Source organism: Urocampus carinirostris, chromosome 17 (genome assembly GCF_059441175.1).
Source record: "Urocampus carinirostris isolate Australia breed hairy pipefish chromosome 17, RoL_Ucar_1.0, whole genome shotgun sequence".
NCBI lineage: Eukaryota > Metazoa > Chordata > Actinopteri > Syngnathiformes > Syngnathidae > Urocampus > Urocampus carinirostris.
Window position 1 is genome coordinate 6,366,223 of NC_142365.1, and position 16,133 is coordinate 6,382,355.

General features: G+C 41.1%; 1 protein-coding gene across 4 annotated transcripts in view; it reads left to right on the forward strand.

Annotated features, from left to right (window-relative positions):
* LOC148349024 (roundabout homolog 1-like) overlaps positions 1 to 16,133 on the forward strand; it is a 112,565-nt gene that overhangs the window by 55,309 nt on the left and 41,123 nt on the right. The gene's annotated exons all lie outside the window — the stretch shown is intronic.

Here is a 16,133-nt window from a genome sequence, read left to right on the forward strand (position 1 = left end):
GCAAATGTGAAAAATTTCTGCGTCAAAGTGCAAAACAAATTCAGTGTTTCCATGTGCCCTAAACGAATCGTAAGGGATGCTCTTTTACCTTGGCGAAGGGTCAAATTTTACTGGCGGAAATGCTAGTTTAATTAAGTTAAGTTTCAAATAATCATCTTTTGATGCCTTCACAAACAATCGGAAACTTGATTGATTTAAAAAACATTACTATTACTACTACTACTACTACTACTACTACTACTACTACTACTACTACTACTACTGGAACCCTTCGCCACTTCCCTTTTCTGTCACGACCAGCACAAGGGGTAGACCCAATCGCGTAACGTTTCTAGTCAGTCAAGTCACATTTATTTATATAGCCCTTAATCGCAAAAATGTCTCAAAGGACTGCGCAGGATTACAATCACACTGATCTTAAACCAACATGCGGGCAAGGAAAAACTCAAAACCTCAGCGTGAGGAAAAAAGAAACTTTGAGAAAGGGCCTCACAAGTGATAATCCCCTAAGAAAGAGGAAGGGCTGCGCCCATGATCTGGTGCTTGCTTGGCGCGAGAAGCAAGACGCTCTCGCATTCGGATTGCGTTCAGAATACGGAGGTGGATCTTCTGCAGCGGGCGATGGCGGTGTCACGGACGGAAAAACAGATCGATAGCCGGGACAGGAGAGCAAAAACGTGTTCAGGGTCAGAAACGGGTCGTAAGCCAGGACGGAAGAGCAGACGTAGTCGGGATCAAAAACGCGTCGTAAGCCAAGACAGGAGAGCAGACATGGTCGGGATCAAAACAGGTCGTAGCCGGAGACAAACGGGAGCAAACACGAGACAGGCGGGAGTCGGGGTCGAAAAAGGCTTGCCTTGTATAAACACAGGTTCATAGATGGACTGACTACAGGGGACAGACAGGACTGGGTTTAAATAGTGGCAGCAAGCCAATCAGAACCCGTGGCGGTTGGCGCCAAATGAGCGAGCACAGCTGAGTCACATCAGTAATCATGACATTTTCATACTATATGGACGCAGGTTAAAAAATATTTACGAACCTATTATCCCCTATCCTATTTTGCTTCAAGTAGGGGCGGGCAAAGCATATTTTTGTCAGGCCGGGTGGCCTTTTTTTGGCCATTCTGTACCCCAAAATGTGAACTGCACTCAAGCGGCTGCGATCTATTATTAACAATAGCTGAAATTAACTGCAGTCTTGCAGCCGTAACCTATTGTTGATAATCCTATATTGCTGCGAGTGTCATGATTGCTGATTCAGGGCCCCTGTGACTGCCCAATTGGCGTCAACAGCCCTGAGCGCTGATTGGTTCAGACTCTTTTTAAACCCCCAGCTTCCAAGGGGAAGCTGTCAGACCGTTTGCAAACCTATGCTCCCAGCTCGGCAAGCTCCGTGCCTTCCGACATTTTCCTGCCCTGTTTTCTCCTGCCTGATACCTGTTGCCGACCTGTTTCTGGACCTGTTTCCGCTTTTGCTCCTCCGTCACGGCCATCGACCTGTTTTGCCCTGTTTCCTGCCTGATACCTGTTGCTGACCTCTTTTCTGGACTCGTCACGCCCTTGCTCTCCCGTCCCGGCTATCGACCTGTATTCCTGCTGCCTATGATTATCCTCGCTCGACACGGAAGTGTCACTTCTGTGTTCCTGCCACCTGCTACCCGGGTCCATTGATCATTGGATCGTGGAAGCAAGCACAGCTCTCTCTTTATTGATAAAACCGAGTAAACGAACGCTACTGGGTACTGTCTCTGTTTCTGGCTTGTGAAAGCGAGGAGGGAGCAGCAGTAGGCACTTTTGTTCTGTCTGGCCTATCTAAAATGAAATGCACATTTTCGGCCAAAATCCATTATCCTCGGTCTACTATTGCTGAGAGCATGGGGGCAGCAGAGTGCTTTTTTTCCGGTTTGGGAAGGAGGGCACTATTGTCGAGAGCTGTGGCCTTGTGAAATGTTTTTGCAGCAATCCATTATCCACAGCTGCCTATTGCTGAGAGCAGGGACTGAGAGAGCACATTTATGTTATGTTTCAGTTTTTTCCATCTAAAATGAACAGCACTTCATCATCGGTCAACTAATGCTGTGAGCAGGGGCAGTCAAAGTGCATGTTAAAAATGGGGGGCAGGGGCCGGGGGGTACTCTGCCTATTTTTGCTTATCAACTGGTCCTATTAACCATGATAAACAAGGGATTACAGTACTACTTATAATTGCCTCTTATAACACATGCCGCTGATCTTAAGCTCTCCCATGCTTTGTGCATTAGATAGTGTTGCTACCACTACATAAAATAAATCATTCCACATGCTGACTCTACTTACTAACTAATTATCAGGCTGACAGATATCGGACTGATCACAGCCTGATATGAAGTCATATTTTTCGGCCCAAAAGGAAAAATATTCCCTATAATTAGTCACCTGCAGCCACACTAAAATATTCAGTCACCTGGTACTGCTTTTTAGAAAGATTCCAAACAGTTATGTGTAATCACTTTGTCATGTGCGCAAGAGATGGGGTAGCTTTAGCTTAGTCACAAATCTCTGCATGTGTTCAGGCTGTTGTGCTAATGCTAATTGTAATTCACCCTGGTCAATCCTGGAAGGGGGGTTACCACATGTGAGGTCCTTTCTCAAGGTTTCTCTTTTCTCCTCACACTGAGGTTTTTGAGTTTTTCCTTGCCCGCATGGTGGTTTAAGATCAGGTAATTGTGTAATTTTGTAACTGTAATCCTGTGCAGTCCTTTGAGACATTTTTGTGATTAAGGGCTATATAAATAAATTTGACTTGACTTGACTTGACTTGTTGTGATTGTACGGGCTTTAAAATTGTAGTTAGTACTGCACATTGAATTTTGCATTGAGAATGATTTTGTCGCACTTGTGTATATGTTTATGTCAATTCTGTCAGAACCAGAACAGATGGAGGACCCAGACGCGCACCGTTTTCACAAAAGCTTGATTTTATGGGAATGGGGCAGTCATGCGCGTGAACACAAACGCCAGTGATTCGGTGATCGCTGGGCGGAAGAAGGGAGACAGAAGTAAAAAAAAAAACAGGAAGCCAGAGGCTACTAGATACACAAGCAGCTACCGGACAGATGGGATCGATACCGGACAGGGCGGGCCGGACAGGATCGATACCGGATCCTGGAGCAAGATGCCGGACAGGACGAGATAGACGGGATCGATACCGGAAACTGGAGGGAGATACCAGACAGGACGAGGCAGACGGGATCAATACCGGATGCTGGAGACTGGAGCAAGATATTGCACAGTATGAGACAGGCGGGATCCATACCGGATGGTGGAGACTGGCGTAAGATAACAGACAGGACGAGATAGACGGGATTGATACCGGTTACTGGAAACTGGAGCAAGATATCAGACAGGACGAGATAGACGGGATCGATACCGGCTACCGGCAAATGGAGGAAGATACCAGACAGGTCGAGATAGAAGGGGTTGATACTGGTTACTCCAAACTGGAGCAAGACATCAGACAGGACGAGACAGACGGGATCGACTCCGGCCACTGGAAACTGGAGGAAGATACCAGACAGGTCGAGATAGACGGGATCAATACCGGATACTGGAACAAGATACTGGACAGGACGAGACAGGACAGTCAAAATACATGTTTTGCAAGTGCAGAGGTTCGTTGACAGACTGACCAGGAATGACACAGTACACAGTACTGAGTGAAAATAGGAGGGAAGTCAAGTGGGGGCAATGGGCAATCGTGACAAATTCAATAAAAATGGCTTGCTGCACTAGCTGATTAAACTTGACAGAGGCCTACACAGTCCGCAAACCAGTGTGTCAATTAAGGCATAATGTGTTACTTTTCTGTACTGGATATTTCCCCGCAGATTTGTTTTAATATGTAAGAAAATGTAGGGCGTATATAAGTCAATTTGTATGTCTGTTTACACCTGCGGCTTAAAATCCAGTGCGGCTTTTATAAAAAACTAAGTTGAGTTTCTTCCCCTTAATTTTCAATTTCGGCTTTTAATCTGCCACGCTCTATGGTACGGAATTTACGGTGAACAATGAAACAGCCAATTTGTCTTTGTGAGAGATTCAACGGAAATAATTGAGTAAATCCCTTGCACATTTTGGCTCCTAGAGGGCACCAACCTGCAGGAGTGGCAGTAGTGCACCCATCTAATCTCCAAACCTGAACTAAACATCTGACATCTCAGCTTGTTCTTCTCTAAACTCTCCTCAAAAACCTCACTAAAGACTCAATAGTCGATAGTCGGAGCTGGATCTGATCTCTGAGCTTAAACCCTAAGACTCAAACATGAATCCTCACTTTGCTTCTGTTCCAGTTTCTTCATACCCAATCCCTCAACGTGTTTCTTATGCTTCCCGGCAGTCTGATTTGCATGCCGCTCAACAAACGTCCACCTTCCACTAGCCTGGTCGCTCACTCCGCAACTTCAAACAGAATGGCCAAATCCAACCAAGCTTTTTTTTGTGCCGTAATCACTCCCCCCCTTCGGAACGTTTGGTCTCTCCCTCCCCCACACCTGCGCTCAGACCATCTTGGTCAAAAAGACCAATTACCCAGCGGGCTGTTCTTCTAGCCCGGCTTTCTGGACGCTAATCAATTGGAGTAAGAGAAGGCGAGAGAAATGTGAAATTATTCATCGGGGTCTCTCAGAGGATTTGGTGTACCTCTGCTACCCCTGTACGTACAGTTTTTGCCACAGGTGTGTGAAAACAGACGCCAATTTTTGTATTGTCTAAATGAGAGACTGCTCTCGTTGGTTCCGCTGGAATCTACGCTTTCTACTGTTGACCCGCCTTCCCCTGGGAGATCATTAAAGTTTCATCTTTCACCCCCGCTTTATTTCTCTCCGCCTTCGGTCCTCCCTTTGCTCAGCTTGTTCCGGACCAATTGAGCCCCATTTCTCTCAAAATCAAACAAACTCACCCTTAGGACTTCTAGAACTATCTACAAAGTGATTAACTTTGCCGGGATAACCCAACATCTAAAAGATAAAACATTTATCTACATCTATTATGATCAAAACATACTGCATTTTCCGGGCTATAAGTTGTAGTTTATTTTGTAATTTGGCCAGAGTAAGACATGTACTCCAGTGAGACTTATCGGTGAAACAATTGACATATTATTGCTGAAACAACAGTGAGCAACAGCAATCCTAAGTGTGGCAACTAAATCAATATCAAACATGTCCAAAACTTGACATCAAGTTACATTTTGCTGAGTTTCCGGCAAGGCAAAATTATTTTTCTCTTTTGAATGAATTGACTCGTGTACTATTGCAAAGGTTGTACGGCCTACACACGTCGTTTGTTCTTACAATTCTTTCACAAGATATCCATTTCTTTTTTTTTCCTGATATATTTTGTCGCATAATATTAACATTTTTGGGGGCTTATTTAGTCAGTTGTAAGATACAGAACTGTACTTAATCACATTTTTTAGTGGAAGTACAATGTTGGCAACAAGATTTACTTGATATAATTGGAAATTATTTGAATGCAACACAAACCTTTTTCTTCTTTTTTCCGTGTTAAAATTCCTTTAAAAAAAATCTCACTGTGTTTATTTTTTCCGAGCTGTTACTTTTTTCTTTTTGTTCTCTATTTACTTTTTTCCTACATTTCTTTCTTTTCTTTTTTTCTGGCTTTTTTCTAAATTTTTCTTTCTTTTTTTCTCTTCCTTTTGTTTCTTTTTCTTCTCAGCTTTTCACTACTTTTTCATTTTGGTATTTTTTTCTTTTTTTGTTCTATTCCTCCCTTCCTTTAAGTCATTTTGTGCATAATTTTACATAATATTTGGTCGTGTAGGGATTAAAGAAGCAAAAACAACCTGAACAACCGTTTAGGACCCGAAAGAGCTGGTTCCTTTTAGTGAGCCGAGCCGAAGAAGCCGGTTCTCGACAAAATCTACTAACTTTACTCAACTTCGTTCTACTTCGACTCAACTTCAAAATACCGCATTTAGGACACAACGTCAGAGGAACCCGTGTATTTTTACTTTCATGCACTGTAACTTAGACTTAAGTTGTTTCTTAATTAGTAATTTTGAGCCCTCATTTTTGTGCGCAGGCTAGATTTTCTTGTGCGCTGAGAATGTACGAGCAGTACGCAATTGCGCACCCGCGCTGCTTAGAGGGAACACTGTTGCCGGGTATACCATTTCGTCACGATGGCTGATGTGAAGCACCTGTGCCTGCTCGTTGACTTTGATTGGCTCCCTGTCCCTATTTAAACCCCCCTCTTTCTGTCTCCGGTGGTCTGTCCGTACTGTCAAGACCAGAACAATGACATGACCCACTTGCGTACGTTTCTCTCAGTTTTATTGGGAAAAAGGGAAAGGAGTGCACACACGATCCAGTGATCGCTGGTCGTGGGGAGCCAGTCGCTCTAAACGCAGAAGTGGCACTTCCGTGGCGAGTGATGGCGGTGTCGGGAGCGTAAAAACAGGTCAGAAGGAGAGCAAAAAACGTGGTCAATATCAAAAAAAGGTCAAAGCCGGGAAACAGACGGAAGCCAAAACAGGAGTGAGTCACGGTTGAAAAGCTTGCCTAGAGTAAACTGGGGTTCGCAGACGGACTGACAACAGGTGACAGAAACGAGCGGGCAAAGGTGCATCACATCAGCAATCATGACACATTTCACATGTAATTTCCACACTAAAGCGCAAGAAAGCACTTTAGGCCTGTCTTAAAATGACACTACCTTTTCTTATGTTCAGAAGATAAGGCATCGTTTGACCAAAGTAAAAATTACCAACCAGCTCAAAGGATTTTTAATTTATAAAATCAACCGAACAAAAATGGCACCAAAAATAAATTGATATTCTGCAGATTAAAGGCTGAAAATAGGGAAATATGCAGCTGAAAAGCAGTAAACGGAGGTCACGAGTAAGGGACGGAGAAGTGAAAGCATGAAGCGGTCAGACTGTTTACGGTGACACAGAGGATGAACAGTTCAGTGGATTTAGTGATATGGAGTGAAAATTATAGTTTGGTCAGCATGTTATCAGTGCCAAAATTACCCATCATTACCCAAATTAACAGGCATATCACTCACGTATACCGTACGAACCTATTCAGCCTGTTGCTCTCTTTTATTGAAAACATTATTTTTATTTTTTGGAGTAAAATTTCCCCCAAAAATGCAACTTATACTCAGGTGTGACTTATATATGTTTTTTCCTCCTTAATTATGCTATTTTTGGCTGGTGCGACTTATACTCCAGAGCGACTTACAGTCAGGAAAATAGGGTAATACATATACTACCCGCAAGTTTATGCACTAAATATCTATGCCAAACTGAAAAAAATGAATCTCCGGCTACGACCAGTTTAGTGACCCGACCACATTTTGCTCTCCCATCCCGGCTTACGACCTGTTTTTAATTCCAACCACGTTTTGCTCTCCTGTCCCGGCTTACGACCTGTTTTTTCCTTCCTCGACACCACGATCTCCCGCTCCGAGAGATCCACTTCCGCATTCGGAACACGTTCAGATTCTGTTAGCGGCTTGCTTCCGTGTCCAGCTTTTCCTTTTTATCTCAATGAACTTGTTACGCATCTGGGTCCTAATTGCGTTCTGGTCTTGAGATTCAAGTTTAATGCAACATTATGAAACCAGTTTAACCAGAATTAGCATAGTCAAAGTTATAACTTCAACTTAAAAGTTAGCTTTGGAGTTAAAGCTTTTAAGTCTTCAATTTAAATTAAAGCTTTACATCAGTACCCTACAAATTGCTAATATATAGATAGATAGATAGATAGATAGATAGATAGATACTTTATTCATCCCCGCAGGGAAATTCACATTTCCAGCAGCATCCCTGCGCTGAGAACAATACAATAATAAAGCAAAAAGAATACAATATACAAATACCCAATGTGACGTGCTAATACCCACTGTAGCGTGTTATATAGAGTATCTAGTGCTACACAGAATACACATTGCAATAAAATACGGTAATATGCAATGTAGGGGGTGTGGTTTAATGTGGGCCTTTACTCCGCCGGGTGGAGTTAAAGAGCCTTATGGCATGAGGAAGAAAGGATCTCCTCAGTCTGTCCGTGGTGCAAGACTGTGACAGCAGTCTGTCGCTGAAGCTGCTCTTCTGTCTGGATATAATACTGTGTAGCCAATATATGCTTAAGTCTTGAGCAATATTTTCCAAACTCAAAGCTGAGCTGCATAGGTGTCTTGTATATGCAAGTGCAGAATATATAAATATATAAAAAACATACAAACATGTTTCTTTGTGTGCTCTCCTCATGCATGTATGCCTTTGTGTGGCTTACACATTGCAACTCCACATCCCCCTCGTACTACCGCATCCCCCTCCTCTCCTCCGCCTCTATTCCTGACCTGCAGGTGCTTTCCCTCTCCCGAGTTTTCTCATCCCTCTCCATGTCATTTTCACGAGCAGACCACGTCGAAATCGGCATTAATTAAACACGCTTTGGTTTGAGCTTAGCGGTTCACGATGACGATGAAGCCCCCTACACCCCCCCTATGTTTTTTATTGAGGCCCGTTTGGAATTTCATACAGCCCCAAGGAGTTTTTTTATTTTTGGCAGGAGCTTGGGAGGTCTCCCTCCCTTAACAAAGGTTGTTTTACTGAATACATTTGTCTGGAGGTCTGACTGCTGTCTGGATTTTGTTACCACAAACAAAGAGAGCAACACTACACTTATTCTCTGTGTTAATCCTCCATATCTGTTTTTCTTTCTTTTATCTCGGAAAAATAAATTGACGCTCTGGCACTTTATTCCCTGAGTTTTTTTTATGTGCTTGTTACTCTTTCCAATTACGCAGACAATGTTATTGAAATGGTAATTGGACCGTGCGGATTGAAAGTCTTTCGTTGGGTGGCTTCCGAGTGGATTTATTCATGACCATTTACCGTGCTTTCGCAGGATAACGCTAATGAGAGGGTTAAAGGTTGGCAATATGTGTTTTTATGCGGCGCAGGGAAAGAGTCACGTTTATCTCTCGGCGGCTCTCACAAAAGGCTTGATTTGTTTTGCGTCGAATCGGACTATTCTTTTGCTCACCGGCATGTATTTGCCGATAGGTGGTCGGTTCTGCTTGCCAAAAGTAATTACATGAGATAATGAAAGACATTATGAAGGCGACAAGGCTAGATTAGCAGTGATATTTTATTTTACTCAATTTTTTTTAAGTCAAGTGAATGACGTTTATCGCCGTTCCAGAAGGAACCCATGATAGCTTAAATCCGTGATGTACAAAACTTACAGTGGAACCTCGGTTCTCGACCATAATCCGTTCCAGAACCCTGTTCGAGAACCGATTTGTTCAATCACCGAAATAATTTTTCCCATTAAAAATAATGTAAATCGTTTTAATCCGTTCCAACACCCTGAATGTTTCCCATGAATATTTAACGTAAACATGAAGCTAACCCAGGCTAATCGTACGTTCGCGTTATCGCAATCTTCCGTACGAAAGATTACGCTAACACCAACGTGTAAAAATAAAAAAATCAGGTCGCTTACAAGTCATTTAGCACCACAAGTGGCTAGCGCTTCATTGGAAAGGGGGCTCCGTTCCAACACCCTGAATTTTGGGTTCAGTTCCAACACCCTGAATGTTTACCTGAATGTTCAACGTAATCATAGAGCTAACCCAGGCTAATCGTACGTTCGCGTTATCGTAATCTTCCGTACGAAAGATTACGCTAACACAAACGTGTAAAAAAAAAAAAGATAAAGAAAAGAATTATGAATAGGATTTCTTATATTTGTGGTGGTCAGCAGAAGGCGCATACTGTATTCCCTAGCAATCGGAAACTCGCACACCTCTTTCATATTTTGCTATTATGTCTTTCTTAAAGGCAATAGTTGTACGAACAACTTTTCTTTTTTCACCTGTCCTGCTTGCACCGACCTTCTTCGGAGTCATAGTTAGGGGCTAAAACACTCCGTTCACCGATATTAAAAGCGAAAGCAAAAAGAGTCAAGTGCGCACGTGATAACAGTTGGTCACGAGGGGTGGGGGCGATCTACACCCGTACGCCGCTCAGCATTGCACTCTAGCGTACGCACTCGGGCATTACCGGCTTTCGAACTCCGAATTCTTTACCGAACAGCGAAGCTAGAATTTCTCGAAATTTTTGGTCGAACACCGATTTGTTCGAACTAAGAGACGTTCGAAAACCGAGGTTCCACTGTCCTTTGTTTACATTTATCATACAAGAGTATACTCTTTTATACATATATATCCGTTTAACCAATAAAAGTACTGTATATTTTGCTTGTAAAGATGTATTTTTTTTTCAATACCTACTGGCCCAGAGGTTGGAAACCCAACATGTTGAAAGAGCCATATTGGACCAAAGAACAAACAAACAAACATATTTTTGAAGCCTCAAAAGACTAAAAAACTTTATAAAAGCCTTATAACCCCACTGTTAAATGTGAAACTGGAGTGCCACGTTCAATTTCGTTGTTACAATATGTTCAACCCATTTTGTAACAATGACAATAAAGGTATATTCTATTCTATTCTATTCTATTCTATAAGGTAGGCAACACATACTTTTTTTATCTAAATTCATTAGAAAACGCTAAGAATGTTGTGTCATGTTTGTCCTTCTACAGAAACCATATTATTTCCCATAATCAAACATATTTGAAAAAAGGCCCCGGAGCCACTAGGGAGCGCCAAAGAGCCACATCGGCCCGATATATAGATATAGTTAGATATAGTTAGATAGATAGAAATAGCTATAGATATCGATATGGATATATAGATCTATATAATATATGGATACATATATAATATATGGATACATATATATATATATATATATATATATATATATATATATATATATATATATATATATATATATATATATATATATATATATATATATACAGGGGGTGCAGAATTATTAGGCAAGTTGTATTTTTGAGGATTAATTTTATTATTGAACAACAACCATGTTCTTAATGAACCCAAAAGTCTCATTAATATCAAAGCTGAATATTTTGGAAGTTGGAGTGGGGCTTTTTTAGTTTTAGCTATTTTAGGAGGATATCTGTGTGTGCAGGTGACTATTATTGTGCATAATTATTAGGCAACTTAACAAAAAACAAATGTATACCCATTTCAATTATTTATTTTCATCAGGGAAACCAATATAACAGCTCAAGATTCACAAATATACATTTCTGACATTCAAAAACAAAACAAAAACAAATCAGTGACCAATATAGCCACCTTTCTTTGCAAGGACACTCAAAAGCCTGCCATCCATGGATTCTGTCAGTGCTTTGATCTGTTCACGATCAACATTGCGTGCAGCAGCAACCACAGCGTCCCAGACACTGTTCAGAGAGGTGTACTGTTTTCCCTCCTTGTAAATCTCACATTTGATGAGGGACCACAGGTTCTCTATGGGGTTCAGATCAGGTGAACAAGGAGGCCATGTCATTAGTTTTTCTTCTTTTAGACCCTTCCTTGCCAGCCACGCTGTGGAGTACTTGGATGCGTGTAATGGAGCGTTGTCCTGCATGAAAATCATGTTTTTCTTGAAGGATGCAGACTTCTTCCTGTACCACTGCTTGAAGAAGGTGTCTTCCAGAAACTGGCAGTAGGACTGGGAGTTGAGCTTGAGTCCATCCTCAACCCGAAAAGGCCCCACAAGCTCATCTTTGATGATACCAGCCCATACCAGTACCCCACCTCCACCTTGCTGGCGTCTGAGGCGGACTGGAGCTCTCTGCCCTTTACCGATCCAGCCACGGGCCCATCCATTTGGCCCATCAAGACTCACTCTCATTTCATCAATCCATAAAACCTTAGAAAAATCCGTCTTGAGATTTTTCTTGGCCCAGTCTTGACGTTTCAGCTTGTGTGTCTTGTTCAGTGGTGGTCGTTTTTCAGCCTTTCTTACCTTGGCCATGTCTCTGAGTATTGCACACCTTGTGCTTTTGGGCACTCCAGTGATGTTGCAGCTCTGAAATATGGCAAAACTGGTGGCAAGTGGCATCTTGGCAGTTGTACGCTTGACTTTTCTCAGTTCACGGGCAGTTATTTTGCGCCTTGGTTTTTCTACACGCTTTTTGCGACCCTGTTGACTATTTTGAATGTAACGCTTGATTGTTCGATGATCACGCTTCAGAAGATTGGCAATTTTAAGAGTGCTGCATCCCTCTGCAAGATATCTCACTATTTTTGACTTTTCAGAGCCTGTCAAGTCCCTTCTTCTGACCCATTTTGCCAAAGGAAAGGAAGTTGCCTAATAATTATGCACACCTGATATAGGGTGTTGATGTCATTAGACCACACCCCTTCTCATTACAGAGATGCACATCACCTGATATGCTTAATTGGTAGTAGGCTTTCGAGCCTATACAGCTTGGAGTAAGACAACATGCATAAAGAGGATAATGTGGTCAAAATACTCATTTGCCTAATAATTCTGCACTCCCTGTATATAAATTCTATTTTATAATATACAATATCATATAATAATTTGGCTGAATTTAACTAGGATTCTTCTTATTCTCAAGAAAATAAGATAAGTAAAGTAAATCAATTCAGTCCAAATATGTATTATATACATTTTAATCCATTCTTTTCATTTTTTTTTATGCTTCAAGTTGGACAAAGAAACTATTTTAAAATAAGAAAAATAAATCTTTAAAGGAGCTGTACGGAATTTGGATTTTTTTTTTTTTTACTCGCGGCTGTCACCTGCTGGCTTGTATCATCATTGCAGCCTAAGTGCGTGCATATCTTAGACTTGCTTGAATAGACTCTTATTTTGATCTTCCTTGGGGTTTGGGCGGTACTCGAAACAGGTTATTTCTTACTTTCACCATTTTCATGTTCCACTGACCAATAGAAACAGACCAAAAACAAAGTGTAAAGGGCGAGCATAAAATTACCCTCAGGCACTCCCTTCCAGCCCGAATTTCTCCTACCTAATGTGTTACGCCCCAAACAGCGTTGCTAAGAGAAAGATAGGAATATTAGAACTCAGTTGGACATTGTTAACACATACTCGATCCTTTTTCCTTTTTTTTTTTTCAAATTTCTTCTTCGGATGGAAGATGGGAAAAAATCTGGGAAAAAAATACCCAAGAAATGGAAACCTTTTCTTCGCTGAATAAATAAGCTCGCCAACTGTTTGAAATATTTATGCTTATATTATCCATGCGCTAGGTTCGCCTCAGGGGTCCTTTATATATACATATATATCATTTCCTTGAAAATCATGTTCAAATACTGTTGCTTGGGGAGTCCAGGCGAGGAACTTGCTTTATCTGGTAAAAATGTACGCTAGGTGTGTTGCACAAATGTCACGTGCCATCGTTAGGAGACCGAGCGGCCGCTCTTACCTCATTTGTATGTGCGGGATCTCGCTTGCTTTTTATTGGATTTGCTTGTTTGCTGCTCGTCTTGTGCTATTTGCTTCGGCTCACGCTTGCAAAAGAGCCCGCTACGCTTCCCATTACTCGTGTCTTTGTGTGTGTTCGTAGTGAGGATCTTTTTTTCTGGGCACGAGGAAGCGTTTAATGTGCGTCTTGTGTCAGTAGAATTTCAGAAAAGTGATGTCCCCTTAAACCAGAGGTACACATTTAGAGATGTGTTGAGGTTTGGTCTCTAGAATGGGGGCGTCCGTGCAGGAGGGACGAAGGTTAGTAAGGTCAATCAATTCAAAGATTTTGTCAGGTTTCAGGTCTAAAGCTTTGACATAGTGATTGCATGCAATCAAACTTGTATTCATTTAATACTCAGTAGTAATATTTTAGATTCCAAAATACAGGGTTGGGCTATCAGGGCCTAACAGGGTTGGGTAGGGTTACTTTAACTGGATTACTTTCAATTACTTTTGGATTACTCCAATACCAAATATGCTAATAAAATACAAAAGAAACTAAATATGAATAAAATGATGACTCACAACACGTGGTAAGCTTTCTCTCCTGGCTTTGATCTCTTTGATCTCCGGCAAAACTAACATAAAATGCGACTGAAACAAAATGAAAATAAATCCAAACAGCTTGCCAATATCATTTTAGCCATTCCATGTATTCCGTTACTCCCCGAGTCTGCACAAAATTTAGTAATTTTATTCATATTTAGTTTTTTTTGTCTTTTATTAGCATAATTGGTATTGGAGTAATCCAAAAGTAATTGAAAGTAATCCAGTTAAAGTAACCCTACCCAGCCCTGGGGCCTAACAAATATCGAAATCATGTAATGTTGATTACATTTTGGCCATTAATATTTATCAAAAATTCCAAATCGTCCGTCAGCTTTCTTTCATTCCTTTCTCCTGGTTGTGCTGCTTCTAAAAGCGTGCTCTTATATTTAAGAATTTAACTCATCACATCTCAGCTATTACTTGTTGCCAGGGACAGATATCTACCCAGAGGCCTTCACAATCAATTCTACAGGCCTTGAGGCATAAGAAAAGTGATGAGAATGCTGTTGGTTTAGCCCATAGGTAGGCAAGCTAAAATGTTGAAAAAGCCATATTGGACCTGTTGGAATTAAATATCAAAAAGGACCGTTTACATAATTGTTCGAATTAGTTATCTGACTCCAATAACCAAACACAACCTACATTCACCCAAACAATTTATGCTTGCTCGTTTCTTGATGGAAAAATGAACAGGAAAGCCGACATTTTCACACGGGGGCAGTTTTATTTTCCCTAACAATTTAACTAAGTGTACTCCATCAAAAACGGCCAAAATGATGTTGGCGTCTGTGTGAAGCCTTCTTCTCAAGTCCTTTAGCTTTTTCTTATTGGCCATCTTCTCACCGCATAATGGTGTGCCGGCTCCTCCCATGGGCGCGCCAAGCTGTTGCCCTGCGCCCAACGTTCTCACAACACAGCGCCCCGATGTCTGGAACATTCTGTCAGCACACTCACGCGTCCTGTTATCAACAGAACTAGACAAAATATTATGCTTTTCGAACAGCCTGCCCTGACATTGAACTACAGCCCAGTCAGTAAATATCTTTTGCATTAGATGTAATTCGTAGTCAATTGTATAAAATCCTTTATAGTCAAAGGTATAAAATCCTTTATAGTCAAATGTATAAAATCCTTCAGACCAAAAAACAAAACACACTTGTGTCTGGATCTGCAAAAAAAATCAAATGTTTGTTTAAGTCTTTTAATGAATGCAATATAGGCTGTGTGTATTTATATTATCTATATTAGCATAGAATCAAAATAACTGTCTTGTAGCACATCCTGTAGAGCATGATGCACCATGGGACTTCTCTATCTTAGGATTCCTCTTCAAGTTTAGCGTCATTGCAATATTAATGAATTACAGTATGTTTTTTTTTTCATAAAATTACAGAAAAGCAATAAAGAACAAAACAAAATGGAATGTGCATGAAGTACCCCTTACCTGGGCTACAAAAAGATGAGAAAAAGTAAAATATCATCACATTAATGCCGTTTAAGTTGGATTTCTGTGCAAATGTGTAAGAAGTTAGTGCATGGGTAAAACACAGCAGCAGCATCTTCTCTCTCTCTCTTTGTTGAAAGGAGTGCAGTGTCTTATAGTTACGCAGTAACACCCGGAGTTGGAATGTAATAATTATTCTACTCATTTTTGCAGCATTAGAAAACATTAGTTTGCGTCATGTTTTTCCTCCTACAGCCTCATTTTACCTGCCAAAAAATGATGTTATTTGTGCACAAAATCCATCCTCCTTTCATTCCTCAACAGTATCTCAATAACTCTCTGCATTTGAATTCCATCATGAAGTTCTTTTCTATCGCCATCAAAGCTAATGCTCAAAGTCAAAACCATCCTGTCGTACTTTGGGCGTAGGTTTTTATTCAATTTAAGGCTGAAAAAGTCCATTCGACCAGAGTAGTGGACATATAACTTTTTTCTATTTAATCATAGTTTCTGAAACCACTGACGTTTTGTTACGCCTTCTAGAAGGCCATGATGTCACCAACTCAAAATCTGATTGCTAAGGAACATTTGCCTCTCTAGGGCTGCGGAGAAGCCCTCTGGCACTTTTTTCAAAGATTTTTAAAAATTGAGAAAAAGGAGTAGAGACATATTTTTTTCTTTTAATTTGGTTTCTGTAGGAGGACTAAAATGTTGAGTGTCG